This window comes from Alligator mississippiensis, chromosome 10, assembly GCF_030867095.1.
Source record: "Alligator mississippiensis isolate rAllMis1 chromosome 10, rAllMis1, whole genome shotgun sequence".
Classification (NCBI taxonomy): Eukaryota; Metazoa; Chordata; order Crocodylia; family Alligatoridae; genus Alligator; species Alligator mississippiensis.
The window spans coordinates 37914725-37929653 of record NC_081833.1 but is presented as its reverse complement, the minus strand read 5'-3'; the positions used below and the strand labels follow the sequence as shown (position 1 = coordinate 37929653).

General features: G+C 51.5%; 1 protein-coding gene across 3 annotated transcripts in view; it reads left to right on the top strand.

Annotated features, from left to right (window-relative positions):
* The first annotated feature begins 475 nt into the window (after window positions 1-475).
* Window positions 476-14929, top strand: part of CCDC102A (coiled-coil domain containing 102A) — a 61955-nt gene continuing 47501 nt past the window's right edge. The window contains exons 1-2 of one of the 3 annotated variants that reach the window (XM_059713683.1): window positions 476-538; window positions 678-793. The gene's annotated coding sequence lies outside the window, so the exon portion shown is untranslated. The remainder of the gene's footprint in view (window positions 539-677; window positions 794-14929) is intronic. The other 2 variants (XM_059713682.1, XM_006261664.4) reach the window with 2 other exon arrangements.

Sequence of the window (14929 nt, the reverse complement as noted above, 5' to 3'; positions counted from 1 at the left end):
GTAGGGTTTTGTGATTTATTGTCCTAGTTGAGTTCTGCTGCATCATCTGGTTTTCAAGGGAATTGCTGTAGGCCTCCAGTCTGGCTCACAGGACTATCTGGCTTGGAACAAGCTCATTTGGAGTCCTTTGCTGACATGCCAGAGCTAATCTGGATACTAAGAGGCCCAGGGAGAGGCAAAGTGACCGGCTCAGTGTCAGACAGAGCCAACCTTCAGGGCTTTGCAGGGGAGCAATAGTTCGCATTCCTATACTCTGATGATCCCTACATTGTCTCCCTTGCTGCTGCCAGAACCAGAGTGTGCCAAGGCCCAGTGTCAGCCACAGATCCTATCCTTCCTGCAGCCAGCAGAGGCTGAGCAGCTGATCCAAGCTCTGTGCACATATTTCCATTTTCCTTTAGGATCGCCTGTTTTCCAAGTTATGATCCCTCCCATTCCAGCTCCCTGCCTCCTCCCTTCCCGCCTGCTCTCCATAACCCAAGGGGGCTTCCTGTCTCGCCCACACCATCCTTTGATCCGGACATGGTACAGAAGTTAGGTCTGTTACCTGCCTTGTCCCTTTCCTTCTGAGCTGTGCCAGGCTTTTCCTACTTCCCTTCCCCTCACCCTCCCCCAAACTCTAACCAGCTGGGAGGAGGAGGCAGAGGAGGAGACTAAGTTCTCTTATCCCTCTCTAGGTCACCACCACAGCAATCTGATCTGCTTGGGCTGGCTGCACAGATTTTGCTCCATCTACGCTTGGTTCCTGGGCAGCTTGGTCCGGCCGCAAGGGAGGGCACGACTCTGAAAGGAGGTGAGAGATGGGGCTCCGAGGGGTGACAAGGAGCCTTGAACGACTTATGAAATCCCCCACAACGCACAGCCACACCTCTGGGGGCAGCCGCAGATCTGGAGGGACAAGGCCAGGCACACTGTGGCCCTCTCCTGTCTGCGGCGTCTGTAATTACAATCCCGATCCAGGCACGCAGGGGCAGTGAGTGGGGCCGGCCTGGCACGCGGATGGGACCAGCTCAGCCCAAGAAAAGTTTCCCGTGCAGACAGGCTGCGATTTGCGTCCTGCCTGGCCATGCCCACGTCTGTGCGGGGCTGGAGTCCAGCGGAGTCCGTCCCGCCTTCCCTGCTGCAAAGTTGGAGCTGAACTTTCCCCGGTGCCCGCTGCGCGGGGAGCTGGGCGAGCGGGGGCGGCGCGGCCGGCTCTGCTGTGCGGCCGAACGCGGGCGGGGGCGCGGAGGAATTTCAACTTCGCCCTGTAACCACGGCGACATGACGGACAAGCCTGCGGGCCAATGGGAAAGGGGATAGGAGCGGGCTGAGCAGGGTGGAGCTGGGCCCGCAGAGCTGGGCATGGGGGGTGGGCCTTGGGCCTGCCACGGCCTGGGTCTGCTCCCCCTGGGCCAGCGCCACAAGTCTCCCCTTGAGTCCAGGGCGAGGAGACGCTGGCCTCCTTTTTTAGGGGCCAAGTGCTTCGCATGGAAGGGGTATCACTTTTCTGATCTGTTTCCCCCAGCAGAAATCATATCCCGGCAGTTTCCCACTTAAAAATGTACAAGATGGTGCTTGATGTGTTGTGCCTAGGCATATATGCATTAAAGTCTGAACATAGACAATAATATACACAGCAGAAAAGAAGAAAGATCCAGGGCTGTATTTATACCCACAGTGTATATTGCAATATAGAGAAATGCCTGCCTCTGTCTACTTTGGTGGTCCCCAGCCTGTAGCTCGAGGACCGTTTGCTGCCTGCCAGCCCAGGCCTCGTGTTGTTGCTAGCTGCCACTGGTAGGTTTGCTTTCGTGAACACGCTTTGTCTGAGGCTGGCAGGGAGAGCAAAGCGTGATGCTGAATGTAGCGTGTTATTTGTTCAGGACTGTTATCCATGGGGCACTGAAGATTGGGATCACTGACTTGACCTAATGTAATGTTATCTGAGCTAGGTTTCTCTCCACACACTCACTCTCACTCTCTAGGCAAGAAAAGGTCTGTGTTAGATTGCTGCACAGTCTGCCCTGTCTAGTCTGACTGCCCAGCTGGGATATGTCAAACTGGCTAATGTTGCAGGGTGCCCAGTTGGCCTAAAGCAGCTGTGGGACCCTATTCAAACTCAGCTGTAGAAACTGACTGCCGGCTGATCACCACTGATTGTGGGTTTCCTTGGCTTCTCACTCCTGGTTGCTCACCTTGGGCTTGTCTCTTGACCTGATGGTGGCATCTGATTTCCAACTTGCTTTCTGTCCCAGTGGAGTGCCCATGCCTTGGTCTGTCATGTTAGGAGGAGGGTTTGTGTGTGCATGCGTGCATGTAAAATAGAGATCTTGTCCTTTACACGGCCCTACCACTAGCCAGCTAGTTGACATCGAACAAATCAGAGCCTTAATCTTTGCCTCAGTTTCCTGATCTATAAAACAGGGAAAGCGATACTGACCTCCTTTTTAAAGTGCCTTGAGATCTAGGGAAGAAAGTTACCATATAACTGGTACTGTTATTATAAAGAAACACATAGAAAACATAGCTAGCACGGTGAGTGTGGTCAGACACATTACTTTACAATACACTGTTTCCAGTTGCTTATAATTTTACAAACTTAAATAATTTGGGCTTGCATCAGGCTGCTTTATTTTGGAGAATTTCAGCAGAAATAGTGAGGCAGTATCAGAAAATAAGATAAGATAAAAATATGTTGTTTAGGAATATTATAAAAATTCTACAGCTGATTTTTTGGGAGGCTCTGATTCCCCCTGCGTTGGAAGAAGGATTTGAAATATGTCAGGGAGGCCACCATTGTGTCAGGATGTGCCTTTGAAGACCTGCTTCTATCTGATGAAGTTAAAAGCTTGCAAAAAAGCTCAGCCTGCATATACTTGGTAGAGTCTTGTTAGAGTTTGACTGCTAAATTCTCCAAAGAACCCATCTGCACTAAGCAAACTCCATCTCCTCAAGGTCCTACTGTACTGCACACATGCCACTCTTCCTCCCCCCACCACCTTTCATCCCCCAGTAAAGCAAGTGGTCCCCAGGGCTGCAGGGGCTGAGCCATGCTTTCCACAGATGTGCTCTTTCCAGTGTGGAAGGAAAAAGTTGCCAGATGGGAATGCAGAAGGGTGAGGAGGTGACAGAAAAGGAAAGCAGAAGCAGAGACAGGCTGCAGCAGAGGATGAGGGGCAGAAGGGGCAAAGACAGGCTGTGAGAGCCACACAGGAGGAAGGCAGGCAGCCTGGGGACTTGAAGAGCCTATAACTATTGGAGCATACTCCCCTCCAGGATCCAGAATGGAACTAGGGCCCTGAGGCTGACCTGAGCTGTCTAACAAGCAGTCGTAAAGTCCACTGGAAAGAGGGTATTATAGCCTACTATACTGGTCACCCCTTTAGAGAATAGCAGGCTGTTACTTGGGCCAGTTTTTCCCACTGGCTCAAGTAGCAGAGGTCTGTGCTGTGGATGTTAGGGATCAAATGCTGCTGAAGATGTGTGGCGAGTCACTATGGAATTTCTCTTTTCAGTTTGCTTTTTAAAGGAGCTAGGAAGTTATACACATGTGCATGCATACTGATGGCATTAGAGGAATGTTAAAGTTGCACAGTCAGGCTCTCTTGTGTTCAGCTATGACTGCAGCCTTAATTCATTCCCCTAGTTTGTGTGTTTTATGCATGATCGCATACTATTTTTTCCATGAGCTAACAGAACAGACTGTGCTTTGGGAATGAGGACAGTTGAGGGGTGGATCTTTGTTTCTCTTGAATCAGAAGATGTGCAGTGATTGAAATGGGACTGTGAAAAGAAAAAGAATGGTTTCATGACAAAGGCAGTCTTATGTTGCATCAGAGGACTGGATTCCCTTGCTGTGTCTGCCCCAGAGTTCCAGTGCATTTCTGGGCAAGTCACGTCAGCATTTTCATAGGTAGCCATTTGTACTGTGTATTCCTCATGTTCCAGATGCCCAACTGGAGACCCAGAGGCTTGATTTGCAGAAGTCCTGGACGCTCGCATCTATGACTGTTGAGTGGGAGCTGTACTTTGAATATACTAAGTGCTTTAAACATACTAAATACTGAGCGCATCTACACAAGAGGCTTACAGTACATTAGCCTAATAACACTGCGCAGTAGTGTAGCAGTTATTAACTGTAATAATGGCCACACAGTTATAGCTAATAGCTACACAGAGTTCTTAGGTTAATGCGCAGTAGGTGTCACTAAACTGTGTGCTGGTGTTACTAATTATTAGAGGTACTAAAGTAAATGTGTAGTAACTAAGGTACATTAATGAATGTGTAGATATGCCCACCAGGCCTAAGGTGACTCCATCCAAAATCAGCGGACCCATTTAACAATGCAGGCATTAATATTTCAGAAATGACAATTGGACCGATGTGAAGTGGTAGCACTCCTAGGGGCTGTGGGGAAGTTGAACTGTTTGGATTTTGTGGAGCAAGTTCAGACATTCCAGCGATGAGCACATAGGAAAACTCCCAGGGAAATGATTACCATATTTCAAATGGTATAAATTGACACAGTGTATAGGCCAACCCTGATTTTCTGGTGCAAAAAGTTAGGGTTGGGATAGGCACAGTGAATACGTCAGGGTCAGGCTCTGCGCTCAGCTGGTTTGGCCCCATGCCCTGCAAGTGGTGCTGCCGAGCACTGAGCCTAGCCCTGTGCCTTGCGAGCCAGCACTGGAGTCGGCTGCCTTCCCTGCTCCCTGCCTGCGCATGGTGGCAAGGAGCGCAGACTTCCTGGCCCGCTTCTGTTGTGCCGCTCAGAGGGGCTGGGTCTTGGCTGGTGTGGCCCAGGCAGCACTGCTTGCAGGGGTCGGGGCCAGCACAGCCTGAGCTGTGCCAGCAAGCACCAAGCCCGGCTCTGGCTCTGGCTCCTTTGAGTGGTGTGATAGATGTGAGCTGGGTAGGCTGCACTCCTCGCCACCACATGCAGGCAGGTGGCAGGGAAGGCAGCTGGCTCCAGTGTGCATGGCTTCCCCTGGTGATGCGCGAGTGCCAGCAGAACCGTACGCTGCAGGGTGGCAGTGCCTGCATGAGCCATGAGGGCCTGCCACCTGCCTGCTGCTGTGCACCACGGGGGGAAGTGTGTGGGGGGTACCCACACCCACACCCTCCCCCACACTCACACCTTGCCTACCCAAGTTCTGTGCTCCCGCTTCCCTCCTGAGTGCGGCTTTGCGTTCCCACCAGCCTCAACCCCACGTTCTGTGCTGCAGCTCCTCTGTCCCTGCTGCTCCTCTACCTGATGCTGGACGCCAGGAAAGCCGAATACCCCAGCAGCTGCAGCAGTGGCAGTAGCCCTGCCTGACACTAATTATTGGGATCGCTCCTCGTGCAATTAGTGCAGTTAACATGACTGCGCCTCATGCATTCGCTAAACTAGCAGTTTGTCGGCAGTGATTTTTTGAAGTGGCAGTGTATAAGTTGAGTTTGATTTTTAAGACACCAGAATTGGGCTTCAAAACCTGACCTACACACTGTGAAATATGGTACTTGTGTATTTAGTGTAGGGTTTGGATGGTTTGTAATCAATAACCTGGAGACCATATGTTAAAATAACAAGGATAAAAAGAAATATCAACTAGCTTCCTAATGAGTGAGCATGGTTTCTCCTGGGCACTGACTGAGACAGGTACCCTGTGGAAGGAATTAGGTAATCGCGTAGTTAAAGACTATCACAATATTGGTGCACAACGGTCTGGGTAGCCTTCATTCTGGAATTTCCTTGCTGTTGAGTATTTGTATTTGCAACGTTACCCTTCTTTTACCACAGGGGTTTGTTTGCTTTCTTGTATGTAGTAGGTATACTGAGACAGAATGTAGGCCAATCATTTTGCATTATATGAGGAGGTTCTGTCCTGCGCCTCTAAGAGACACAGCACAACAGACTCAGACCTGGAGGAGAGGGTGGCTAGGCCACCTTTGACCTTTCCCTGTCTTGAGGGCTACAAGGAGGCTTCCAGTTTATTTCAGCCTTGAATCCCTGTAACAGGCCCTTGACCCTCCTCCCCCACCCCTGCCTCAGCATCCCCCTTCAGTCAGGGATTGCAGCTGTCTGCCGCAGTGCCTCTACTTAGGAGAACTCTCCTTCAGCTAGAGTTCAAGGCTCTTTTATGTCCCTCTAGCCCTTTTGTGTGAACGCACAGAGATTGGACCATGGGAGAGAATCTTGCCCAACATCTGTCTAATCTCAGTCTCACTCATCCTTCTGTCTATATATTTCTTTCTTAATTTCTAATTCAGCTAATATGTCCTTAGAGCTGAGCTCATCCTGGCATGCCAGATCAGAGCAGTCCTCGAATGTTCAGAAAATTTGGATTTACGGCTCAACCCTTAGATAATTGATTCATTGGGTCTGGAGCTGCTGCTTCTTCTTCTTGGTTTGGAAAGCAACCAGCACATTATATACTCTACCACAATTCTAGTATTATAAAAGCCTAAGTCTGCCTGTCTGCCTGTCCATGATGTGTTATTGGCTGCCAGTCAATCGGAGTGCGAAGAAGTATTCTGACAGAAGGCAGCCCGCTGCCTTGATGGTGGGGACACAGGAGATGGAGCACAGCTGGCCTTGCACCCCCACCCCTGCTCCCTGGAGGCGGGGGCAACAGAGTGGACAGAAGCAGGGGGTGAGGCCAGCAGGGCCTTGCCCCTGCCCCCCGCCCTGCTCCCGGCAGGTAACGTGGGTGGGGGAGTGGGCCTGGGCCCAACATGGCAGGGAGGGGAGCGGGCCCAAGTGGGGGAAAAGCCGGCCCACCACTGTGCCGGGGGGTTGAACAGTGGGCCTGGTCTGACACAGCCACAGCAGTGGCTGGGGGAGGTAAGGAGCAGGCCTCCTCCCCACCCTGGACCCATGTCCATTCCTCCCCAACTCCCCTTCCCCGCATTGGCCCCAAGCCCACTCCTCCCACCCCCGAGCCAGCCCGATGCGGGGGGAAGGAGCGGGTGCACCGTGGCATCAGTGGTGGTGGTGGGGCCAGGGGAGGACTGGGCCCAGGTCTGACTTGGAGGGAGTGCAAGTGCGAGCCAGGGGAAAAGCCAGCCTTCCGCGGTGGCCGGGGGGTGGGATGGACAGTGGGCTCAGACCCCAAGCAACAGGAAGGAAGGGGGAGTGGGCCTGAACAGAAGTGGGGCCCGCTCCCCCTCCATCATTCTTGACAGGAAGTTGGCTAGTCTAAATGATAAATACTGCTGCTAATATTGTCTAGTACAATATGTAGGAACCACTAGTAAACTCGCTCTTTAATGAAAGAAAGAAGGAAAGGGAAACATCTGGAAATGTGCTGTATTTATAGCATCCTGAGTGGGCAATGGAAGCCTTACTTCAGAGCCAAGAATGGGCTCCATTTGGCAGTGAGTTGTACAGTATGTTGAGATATTTTGGAGTCAGGGAGGTGGGTAGGAACAATGCCAGGCTAGCTCTAGGGTGCTGGTTGTACATCATACACTGTACTCCATTCAAACCCCATGTGTTTGAACATGCTGGGTAGTCCTAAAAATGCACCGTCTGGGGACCTGGGAACCATCTGGAAGTATTTCCCTGGAAGGGAATGGTATTACATTTGAGAGTCAGGTGGAGTTGCCAGCTCCTGTCTGCATGGAAGCTACCATAGTTGCTGTTTTTGACCAAAATGTCTCAGGAAATGCAAATAGGCTTGCTCAGTGAGTTTGCATTTCCAGATCCAGTTTGTTTAGCTAGGGAGGACTTGCAGAATTTGATACCAGTGACTAACCTCGGCCAGAACAAGACATATTGTAAGATGTCTGTTTGCAGTTCATTATTGCTCCCTCTGTGTAGCTTGTCTAGTGCACCTCACCTCATGTGTGACCTGTAACTGCCTCAGGGTGATCAGCTATGCCAATGCACCTGTATCTTGTCCTGGAACACCCTCTACTATTACAAACCGAGTCCCCTGACTGTGGTCTGCCAGTGCTTATGTATGCTCACCCGCAGCACATCTGGTCTGAAGTCTGTCTTAGAGTGGGTAACATTTTGCCCTTCTGTAAAATGTCACCACTTCAGAGTATTGTGCAGATGTTAATTCTTTGGCACAATGGATCTGTAAAATACTGTCATCCCTATTTCACGGATGGGCAAATTAAGGTGCCCAGAGATTAAGTGACTTTGCAAAGGTCATACAGGCAGGGCTGGAAGAGCTGGAAGCAGCTCCGCCCCCGCCCCATGCCCAGAGCTCCCTGCTGCAACTGCTGGCAGCCCTTGCAGAGCTGTCCTGAGCAGGCACAGGCAGTCCCACGCAGGCTGCAAGCAGCTGCAGTGTGGGGCGCCGGCCACGGGGTTGGGGAGGAGACGCTTTTCCCCCACGCTCAGCACCAGCTTGTTACCTGCCCCCGCTACCAGCCTGGGCCCTGCGCCGGCTCCTGGCTCCCCCATCGGGGCTGTGCTGTGGTGGCAGCAGCTGAGGCCCCCCACTTGCTGCACCGGGCAGCATTTGCTGCTGCTGCCCAGCGTGCGAGCTCTGGGCAGGCAGCAGGAGCAAACACTGCCTGGCATGGCAAGCGGGGGGGGCCACAGCTGCTGCTGCCGTGGCGCAGCCCCGATGGGCAAGCCCAGAGGCGGCGCGGGGCCCAGGCTGGTAGCAGGGCAGGTTACAAGCTGGTGCTGACTGCGGGGGAAAAGCGGCCCTCCCCCTGCCCCATGGCTGGCACCCTGCACTGCAGCCGCTCGCAGCCCACATGGGGCTGCCTGTGCCTGCTCAGGATGGCCCAGCACAGGCTGTGAGCAGCTGCAGCAGGGAGCGCAGGCCGTGGGGCTGGCGAGGGGCCCACTTTCCCCTGTGCTCTGCACCAGCTCCTTCCCAGCCAGTGAGCAGGGGGTCGAGGCTGCGCGCTGCCCCATGCCTGTACCACGGGGCTGGGGGGGGGCGGAGGGAGGCACTAGGAGTGAGCGGGTGCGGGAGCAGGGCCTGCATCCGTGTCCCAGGGCCAGTGCCAGCAGGGCCCAGAGCAGGGCAGCAGGGGTACAGGGCTCCCCCCTCTCCCTGCAGGGCAGCCCAGCCCAGCTCCATAGACCCCTGCCAGCCTGTGCCCTGGTCTGGGCCCCACCAGTGCTGACCCTGGGACATTGGCCCCAAGACATTGGGACATTGGTCCCAAGATGGTGACCAGGGAGTGGGGCACCTGTCAAGGGGTGGGGCTAACCATGTGGCCCTCAACAGCTTGCCACAACTTGGTAAGTGATCCTCTGCCCGAAATAATTGCCCGCCCCTGCTCTAATTTAATCCTTCAACGGGTAAATTGATACCCTGCAGAAACAGCGCCCCCCATTAATTGAACAAGCAACTGCTACCATGCTCGGTGCTATGATGCAATTGCTATGATGCTCAGTGTTTCTTCATCTTCTTACTAAATCCAGCTTTTGGCTTCATTCTCTTCTGAAAGCAGGAGACCAGACTTCATGGTCTGACATGGTACAGCCAAGTCCTAAATTCACCTGGAAGAGTGAGCCAAATATGTAGGAACATTTTCCCCACCCCAATCATCTTAGTTATTTGCCCTGGAGGCCGTGACAGAATGCAGCTTATTAAAATTTAAGAACCAAAGAGTTCTGAACTTTTAGACACTGCTGGTTTTGGAAGCCATGAATGAATTTGGATGCCTATGATTCTAGCATGCATGCAAATGACTAGCAGATATTACTCTGACTCATGTTAGGTAGCTTCCTGCTCCATGACCAGCTCTTGTGAAATCAATGGGACCATTCAGGTGAGGTAGTGCTACCCGGTGTGAATAGGAGCTCTACAACCTGGCCCAAGGATACAGCCAGGAAGGAAACCCTCTGTGGGTTGCAGGGGACCTGGAGGAGTGAACAGAGCCTCTATTAAGTGCAGAAGGGATGTGCGAGGGGATGAGCACTGCTGGATCTTACTGTCTACCTCCTTGCCCTCCTTTGATTGTTCAGGGGCTGAGACTTGTAGCCGGCTTCTATGTCCATCTACCGTGAGCTGCCCAGCACAGTTAGGCAGGTTTAAGGGATTAGATTCTCTGACAGCTGTGGGCTGACCATCCGCCAGGCCCTGTATTTATCCAATTAAGACTCTCCAGCACCCTCCCATTGAGGTTTCCTGGAGTGGTTCACCAGCGGTTCACCACTGTGCTGAAGTCACAGGTTCTCAGAGTCAGAAATTATTTCAGCTCTGGGGGAGACAGGCCTCAGCTCAGAACTGTTACTATCTAGGTCTGACACGAGGCCTTGGGTGACCCTTAAAAATGGACCCTATAGGGGCCAGGTGTGGCATCCAAGAAACTGGAACTACCTGAGAGGGACCCTTGGCAGGTGATCTGTTTTCTGACAGAGATACAGAGCAATTGCAAAGATCCCACTAGAATTGTTTGCACCCCGTGTGAAGAGCTGTCTTTACCCCACTGGTATTTTTCCACTGATGCTGCAGAAGTACCCTATCAAATATAAATAAAACAAATCTAGTGTTAAAGAGCTTCTTTAGTTTGCCCTGATGCTCTGCGGTCAGGCTTGTTGCTTACACTCTGCCCGTCGTGCCAAACCCTGCCTGCAGTTACCCACTCCACCCTCTGCTGCCAGGGTTGTAGGGCAGTTGCAGTGATATTTTAGACTGGGATGGATAGAGTTCAGGGTTAGCACTCCCACCAGCTCAGTGGGGCAGTTGCATCTCTCAGAGCTGTTGTTTCAAGCTGTCTTTCTGCAGACTGGAGCAGACAGTGCTGCAGCAGGTCACATACAGAAAGTTTTCCCTATAAATGGGCTAAAACTGTGATGATGCTTTCTAGAAGAGAAACTTAACTTGAGCATAACCTGGTGGGGTCAGCAAAAAAAAAAAATGCAGGGGTGAGGCTAGCAGCAAGAGCCAGTTCAGCTGTGCTGTACTTCTACTCCTTCAGAACAGGGCTCCCTGGGCTGCCCTTGTTGCTTGTTTAGAGAGAGAGGAAGAGAAATGTGATCCTCTCCCTTCCTGCCACTTCTCTTTGTGGAGGGAGGAGGAGGATCCAGCCAGGAGACAAGGTTTCACTCCTGCCTGTTCTCTTTGGTGGTGGGCTAGGGACCAGGCTGTAAGAAGTCATTGCTGCTTCTTCATAGCTGCAGGAGGCTGCGCTTTACAAAGATAAACTGGGCACATTGTATGGAAATAACTACATGGGGAGGGAGCAGACCTTTGCTCACAGCAGGTACAGGGGGAAGCCTCTTCATGAGGAAGAGTGGACCACCAACCTCAGCTGCGTCATCAAATGTAACTAAGATCAGATCCTTGTGGCCTACTCGTGAGCACTGTTACCTGGACTCAGTGCCCTGCAGCTACCTGTCAATGGGTCGAGTCTTTTGGAGTTAGCTCACTAATCAGGCATGAGCCAGGGGGGCAGTTAGGAAGGAGACCACACCAAGCCAACCCAGGTGCTGGGCCACCCTTTCGTCTTTGGAAGGGGTCAGCCACCTTTTTAGGCTCTGAGCTGCAATGACCCAGCTTCAGTCCGGAGCTGGCAGGTGCTAGGACCCAGCCACCACTGTCCCTGCAGGGGAAAGCTCCCCTGAACCGCAGGTCAATGGGGCCCAATCAAATGGCTCTGCAGGTTGAATCTGACCTATGGGCTGTAGGTTGCCAACCCTGATCCCTGCAGTCCTGATCCAACACCTTAGTTTGAGGTTAGGATGAGACAGAGACACTAACTGGAGCTATACACAGTACTTACGATAATCAGGGAGGCTTTGTGGTCTGGTGGGCAAGACACTGGCATGGGTGGGGTTGGGAGATTTAATTCTTCTCTTGGCTCTGCCACTGATTTAGTGTGGGAAAAGCCCTTCACCTTGTTGCATCCTTCCTTACCTTAGAGCCCTCTGGCTTGTCCTTTAAAAATCATAGACTTGCTGGTACAGGGACTGGCTTTGTAGCTAATGTTGTACCAATTCTTGCTTTTAAGTTTACAGCATTTCAGTACCACCCACAATGTGCCAACCAGAAGGGAGGCCGGCCCTCTCATGTCTAGCACTTACAAGCACACCACACAGCCCTGTTCCTGGGACCTGCACAAGCTATTCTAATTTAAATTCATTAACCCCAGGCAAAGCAGTACTCAACTGGCTGCCAGATGCTGTCACAGACAAAGATGGGCTCGAACCAAGCTTGGACTGAGCAACTCCAAACTTCAGAGTTGTCTAAAATCTGAATCTGGGTCTGAAATTTGTCACTCAAGCCCATCTCTTTATTCTGGTATTTCCGTTTGCATTTCTTAGCCAGCAAGATAGTGTAACAAAACCCTTCAGTGTCAGGCACAATCACAACAGCCAGTGAGGGATTTACTTTATATAAAGTGCTTTAGGGGTTAGGGTCACAGGCCAACAGGCCAATGGGAAAGGACAAATACAGGTAAATAGGCATTCACAGTATAGCAACATACACTTAGAGGATGAGCAAACAGGTTGTGGTCAGTACCACTGGGGTACATACATTCAGCACGTAGAGTCCCATGCCTACCTCTGGGGATGTTCCCAAGAACCAGCCTTTAGTATGAGGCTGAAGGTGATTCCTTATTCCCAGTTCCCTATTCCTTATTCCTGATTCCTGGTTCCTTTTTCAAAGCTAATCTAAACCCAATAAAAACTTGTTATTAATGAATTACCCATCCTAAAGAGAGATTTTCATTAGCTATGCATATGTACTAATTAATATGTAAAATAATATTCCACATCAAGTACAGAGCCCTAAATGAAGGTCAGATTAGGATGGGATTATGGGGCAAAATACTTCTTGGGCCACCCCAAATTTCATGGTGATGCCACTGGCTGACTGTTCCAAAGAACCCTGACCACAGTCCTGCCTGGCCCAAAGCATGGTTTGGCCATGCCAGGCTGCCAACTAACAGCCTCCATGCCCACTATACTAAGTATAATGGTTTGAATAAGGAACTGGTTTTCAGGCTGGGATTACAGCTAGAAATTCTGTTTGGGCCACCCATCAGAATACTTCTGTGCCACCAGGGGACTGTCCTGGACATCTCTGACCAGAGATTTGCCTGGCCCAAAGTACATTTTGGCCGTGCCAGGCTGTCAATAGACAGCACCTCAGCCACTGTGCTAAGTATATGGACCCAAAAAAGGAACTGGATGTTGGGCTGGGATTATAGCCACAAATCCTTCTTGGGTCATCCCAGGCCACACCTCTGTATCAATAGGGGACTGTCCTGGACATCTCTGACCAGAGACTTGCCTGGCCCAAAGCATGGTTTGGCCATGCCAGGCTGACAAAAGCCAGCATCCCAGCCACTGTGCTAAATACATGGCACTAAATAAGGAACTGGATTTTTTGCTGGGATTATACCCAGAAACCCTTCTTGGGCCAACCCAGACCATATCTCTGTGCCACCGGGGAATGCTTCTGGACATCTCTGAGCAGAGATTTGCACAGCTCAAAATGCAGTTTGGCCATGCCAGGGTCCCAAAAGACAGCACCCAAACCACTGTGCTAAATATATGGACCTGAATACTCAACTGCAATTTGAGCTAGGATTATACCTAGAAATCCTTCTTGAGCCACCCCAGACCACATCTCTGTGGCACTGGGAGACACTCCTGGACATCTCTGACCAGAGATTGCCAGGCCCAAAACACGGTTTAGCCACGCCAGATTGCCAACTGACACCACCCCCCAGGCACTCTGCTAAGTATATGGACCTGAATAAGGAACTGGAATTTGGAATGGGATGATAGCTAGAAATCCTTCTTGGACCACTCCAGAACATAGTCCTTGGGGACGCTTCTGGACATCTCTGACCAGAGATTTGCCCGGCCCAAAATGCGGTTTGGCCATGCCAGCCTGACAACAGCCAGCACCCTAGCCCCTGTGCTAAATACATGGAACTCAATAAGGAACTGTATATTGGGCTGGGATTATACGCAGAAATCCTTCCTGGGCCACTGCAGACCATGTCTCTGTGCCACCGGGGGACGCTTCTGGACATCTCTGACCAGAGATTTGCCCAGCCCAAAACGCAGTTTGGCCATGCCAGTCTGCCAACAGACAGCACCCAAGCCACTGTGTTAAGTATATGGAACTGAATAAGGAACTGGATGTAGGACTGGGATTATACCCAGAAATCCTTCTTGGGCCACCCCAGACCATGTCTCTGTGCCACTGGGGGGACTCTCCTGGACATCTCTGACCAGAGATTTGCCCGGCCCAAAATGCAGTTTAGCTGTGCCAGGTTGCCAACTGTCACCACCCCCAGCCGCTGTGCTAAATACATGGAACTGAATAAAGAATGGGATTTTGGGCTGCGATTATACCCAGAAATTCTTCTTGAGCTACCCCAGACCACACCTCTGTGTCACTGAGGGACTCTTCTGGACATCTCTGACCAGAGATTTAACTGGCCCAGAGTGCAGTTTAGCCATGCCAGGGTGCCAAAAGACAGCACCCCAGTCACTGTGATAAATTAATGGACCTGAATAAGGAACTGGGTTTTGGGCTGGGATTATACCTAGAAATCCTTCTTGGGGCACCCCAGACCACATCTCTGTGGCACCGGGGGTGCCATTTCCATCTCTAATTCCAGTCTACCAACCAGTTCCTAATTCAAGACAACATACTTAGCACAGTGGCTGGGGTGCTGTCAATTGGCAGCCTGGTACAGCCAAACTGCACTTTGGGCTGAACAAGTCTCTGGTCAGAGATGTCCAGGAGCGTCCCCCGGTGGCATAGAAATGGGGTGGCCTAAAAATAATTTCTAGCTGTAATCCCAGCCCAAATTCCAGTTCCTTATTAAAATCCAGATATTTAGCACAGTGTATAGGGGGGTGGTGTCAGTTGGCAGCCTGGCATGGCCATACCGTGCTTTGGGCTGGGCAAATCTGTGGTCAGAGATGTCCAGGAGAGTCCCCTGGTGCCACAAAGGCACAGTATGGGGTGGTCCAAGAAGGATTTCTCCATATAATCCCAGCTCAAATTCCAGTTCCTT